Consider the following 5,190-nt stretch of genomic DNA (forward strand, 5'->3'; position numbering starts at 1 on the left):
ACATAATAATTAACACTTAATTGCCGTTCGTTCGTCTGCTTTGCTCGCCGCTCTGATCCAGTGCCATCGACCACATAACCAGTGCCATCGACCACATAGCTGCCATACAAGCATATACACCGGCCGCCTGTGTATACACAAATTGCGCTTGAAGTTCCCGTTTGTTACGCGCGTTGCGCTTTGTGTTCCTCTTCCCGCTACGAACGTTTTTAGCACCGCTGCTGCTATGGATGCTGCCAACGGCGCTCCAGTGCCCAGGGAGCAAAACAGGGTGTCTTTTCTGAGGATTAAGTCAACGGAACAATATGAGAAAGTAAAAAGATTGGCTACCGCTTGGGAAGATGAGGCTGCTGTCTGTGACTATTAAATGCTACTGGTAAAGCTGGAGCAGATGGAGAAACTGAATGGGCAATTTGAAACATTGCACAACGAGCTTGAAGAATTGGACTGCAACGAAATTCATAGTGGACTGTGCGACAGCCTTGAAACAATTGCCAGTGCTCTCAAGGCTTCGATCATGCGTTAAACTGCTAGGATTAGCGGATACATGCCGCTGCATTCTACGTTTGCTGGAGCAAATGCAACTGCAGGTTTTGCCGGTGCTCAGCCGCCACCTCGTCGTAGGCCAGGATCATCCCTTCCTCTCATACAATTGCCAAGGTTTTGCGGAGGATATGCGGATTGGACGGACTTTTACTCGATGTTCACGACCATCATCGACAATCATCCAGACCTATCCAACATTGAGAAGTTTCAGCATCTGCGATCTTGCCTGCGTGACTCGGCGTTGGAGACAGTTCGTTCGCTGGAAATCTCGGACAGCAACTATAATATAGCATTGGATTTATTGGAAAAGCGGTTTAATAATCGTCGTTTAGTTTTTCAGGCGCACATTACTGAGATTCTGGGGCTACAGGCAGTTGAGAATGGGTCAGTGTCGATGCTGCGGGAGATTTCAGACAAGTTCAACGCTCATATTCGGGCGCTGCAGGCTTTGGGCACGCCTGAGCAGATCGCAGGATGCATCATAGTGCAGGTGCTTCTTCGTAAACTGGACCCGGCGACTCAAGCCAAGTGGGAGGAACGTTTAGAGGACTCAGCGTTCGTTAACTTGATTCCATCATGGGAGTCCATGGCCTCGTTTTTGGAGCAGCGATGCAGGACGTTGGAAGCAGTGGATTTCGCTATGGCAACATATGCGCCAAGCAGTCAGGTGGGCAGGAGTAGAAAACCTAACCATTCTAAATCCACACTTGTTGCCATTAACCAAAACACATCAAGCTGCGTGCTGTGCAATGACAGCGCTCACGAAATCAATCATTGTCCCAATTTTATAGCACTGTCTCCCGCAAATCGCCATAAGGAAGCCAAAAGGCTTTCCCTGTGTGTAAATTGCCTCAAAACAGGGCATCGATTGAGTCAATGTAGCTCCAGCAAATGCCGTACCTGTGTCCCAAGGTGGATCTGTTCCACTTGGCACTTCGTCTCCGTCTGCGTCATCTCATCACATCGCTGAGTCCTCTGCTTCAGCGTCCACGGCGGCTAATCATACCACTGAACCATCTATCCCAGCATCTACCTCTCTGCTCTTTTGCCCAGGGTCTCAATGATGATGTCGTTCTGATAGCCACGGCAACAGTCTTGGTAAAAAATCGTTCCGGAGTTTTTGTTCCCTGTCGAGCGTTGCTTGATTCTGGCTCTCAACTACACTTAATTACTTCTCGCTTCGCAAATCAGCTTCAGCTTCGAAAAATGAAATCATCAACGTCAGTATCAGGAATAGGCGATTCTACCTTTGTCACGGATGGAGTTTCGGTCAACGTCAGTCTGCACTCTCGCTCATCGGAATACTCAACACTCATCACCGCTGTCGTACCCTCTAGCATAACCGACCGGCAGCCGAGCTTCGGAATAGACACTTGCAACTGGAATATTCCAGCAAATCTGCCACTAGCTGATCCAGAGTTCTATAGACCGCAGCGTGTTGATCTTCTAATTGGCGCCAGCTTGTTTTACGAACTCCTCTGTGTTGGCAAGGTCAAGCTATTGCCAGGATTGCCCTCAATTCAGAAGACTCGCTTGGGATGGGTCATATCTGTAGGTTGTTCCCGGGTAAAGAAGGGGTCTTCTTTAATGGTTTCGCGCGCCCCGGCCGTAGTTGCGGAGGATAACCTAGACGAGAGACTTGAGGTCCTGCTGCGACGGTTTTGGGAGGTAGAGAATTGCATCGAACCCATAGTAAATTCTGCCAAAGAAGAGCTAGATTGTGAAGCTCACCTTGTGCAGCATTTCCGCCGATTGCAAACCGGCGATTATTGTGTTAGGCTGCCCGCAAAATACAATCTGGATCTCTTGGGAGAATCGTACCATCAAGCTCTTCGAAGGTTCTTATCCCTTGAACGGAAGTTAGATCGCCGTCGTGATGTAAAATCTCTGTATGCTGCTTTCATAAAAGAGTACCTTGATCTAGGTCATATGTCCTTGGTTCCTGCCGAGTCAATCAGATAGTTCTACAACCAAGCTTCGGGTCGTTTTCGATGGATCTGCATCAACATCATCTGGTTATTCCCTGAACGACGTTTTAATGGCCAGTCCTGTAATCCAACCGAAGCTTTTCGATATTCTTACTCGATTTCGGTCACATGCAGTTGCGATTACGGGAGATATGTACCGATGTGTCAGGGTCTCATCTGAGGACAGTAACTTGCAGTGTATTCTATGGAGGAATTCCATGAGTGTGTTCAAGCTGGACACCGTTACTTATGGGACGAAGCCTGCCTCTTATTTATCTGTGCGGGCGATGCATCAGCTGGCAATGGATGAACAGACAGCGTTTCCTATTGGGGCTGAGATTCTTCGCCGTGACTTCTACGTTGATGATCTAATATCTGGAGCCAGCTCTCTGGAGGAGGCTATCCGCATTCGTGAGCAAACTGCAGGAATTTTGACTAGAGGCCAGTTCCGACTGAGGAAATGGTGTTCGAACGTCCCTGCTGTCCTCGATGATGTTCCTGAGGAGGACAAGGAAACTTATTTGAAGTTCGACGATGGCAGTGATTTTACCAAAACACTGGGACTTGCCTGGAATCCTGTGTCTGATCAACTTTTATTCTCCTTTTCTGCCCTACATTCATCTTCGCATCCCTGCAGGCGTTCCGTCTTGTCTAAAATAGCCCGGTTCTACGACCCCCTTGGACTAGCTGGACCTGTCATTATAAAGGCAAAAATCTTTCTTCAGCAGTTGTGCAAGGAGAAGTTGTCCTGGGATGAAAGCTTGCCATCAGGACTGAACACCTCCTGGCAGGAAATATGTAACAGTTTTGGCCACATTCGACGCTATGAATTTCCTCGGTTCGTGCTTAATCCGAATTTTGAGCTAGAAATTCACGGATTTTGCGACGCCGGCATTGAGGCTTATGGTGCCTGCATTTATGTTGTTTCTAAGGTTCAGCCGCCACTTACTCTGTGCAAAATCTCGTGTTGCTCCATTGAAAACACTGACTGTACCAAAGCTGGAGCTTTGTGGAGCGGTGTTGCTAGCTAGACTCATATCTGAGATAGCCGGAATGAAGGTATTCAAAGGGAAGTTTTACTGTTGGTGTGATTCGTCTGTTGCGCTCTCTTGGATTCAGGACGAACCGTCCAGATTCAACGTATTTGTCGCAAATAGAGTGGCAACGATACAGGAACCTACTGCTCAAATGGAATGGCACTATGTTCCCACAGCATTGAACCCGGCTGACATTCTCTCGCGAGGGGCTCTTCCAGTAGAGTGGAACGAATCACCTCTTTGGGCTCATGGACCTCCCTTTCTTTGCAGATCCTCTGATGACTGGCCACCCACTGTACTACCTGCTTCGTTGTAGTACAGCTTCTCCTGGTTCTCCTGGTAAAATCGCCCTACGTAGACATCGTATCTGAGTCCAAGTATGCGAACTCTTTTGCGTCCATGCAACGCGTTTTTGGATATATTCACAAGTTTGTCAACCGGATTCGGCATCCCGGACTCACTGTTTCTGACATTGAACATGGAACTCAGTTATTGGTGCGGCTAGTCCAGCGTACTGAACTATTGGAAGACATGAAGACACTGCGTGCTAAGGGGGTGGTCTCCACATCTAGTTCCTTCGTATCGTTGAATCCTTTCATGGATAATTTCGAACTTCTCAGAGTTGATGGCCGGCTGAAGAACTCGTCGTTGGATTTTGATGGCCGTCATCCCATCATCCTGCCCAGCAGTCATCCGCTTACGTTTGCAATCATTTCTCACTTTCACGGACGGAATCTGCACGATGGACCTCGAGCTCTGCTTGGATTAATCCGATCCCAATATTGGCCTATTGGGGGGAGGAAAACGGTAACCAAGGCCGTAAACAAGTGCGTAAGATGCTTTCGAACGAAGCCTAGAGTATTGGAGCACATCATGGCGGATCTTCCGAAGGAGCGGCTAGACGGTTCTCATGCCTTTGAGATCACAGGTGTCGACTTTTGTGGCCCTTTTTTCTACAAGCCAGAGGCACGCAACAAGGCTCCAATTAAATGCTACGTCTGCGTCTTCATTTGCTTTGCGACTAAGGCTGTTCATTTGGAGCTGATCAAGGATTTGTCTACAGTCTCCTTTCTGCACGGCCTAAAGCGGTTCATATGGGCAGTTCCGCCAAAAGGTCCACCAGGCCAAAAATCATAAAAAGTCAATAAAAACCGATTTCCATATAATTTTTTCCGGATATTTTTTTTCTAAATTTATTGAAAGGTAACTAATTTACTTTATTGACATATAATTTCATTAACTTTCATCCTAAAACCTGTGAAAATAAGCAAAAGTTCACGTTTTTGGTATTTTCTGGTATTTTTATAGACATTTTTCTTTTACTATTATCTCCTAGGAAGAAGATGATTATTGATCATAGAAAAAAATATCCGGAAAAAATTATATGGAAAAGTTTCTCCTTAAAGTCTTTCTAACATATTAAACTACCTAAAACCATTATCAGAGTGTTTGTCCAACCTCGGCTAACAGTATATTTTTAGGCTTTTATAATCGCGGAATTTGGTAACGTCACGCCAGTAACGTTCGCCAGATGCCTCCGCGGATTTTTAACAAAAAAAGAGGAAAAGTTTTTACATTTAATAAGTTTGAAAATTAACTCTCAATACTTCATTTATTAGCACAAAAAATGTTAAACAGAT

Source organism: Drosophila obscura, unplaced genomic scaffold, assembly GCF_018151105.1.
Source record: "Drosophila obscura isolate BZ-5 IFL unplaced genomic scaffold, ASM1815110v1 contig_87, whole genome shotgun sequence".
Taxonomy (NCBI): domain Eukaryota; kingdom Metazoa; phylum Arthropoda; class Insecta; order Diptera; family Drosophilidae; genus Drosophila; species Drosophila obscura.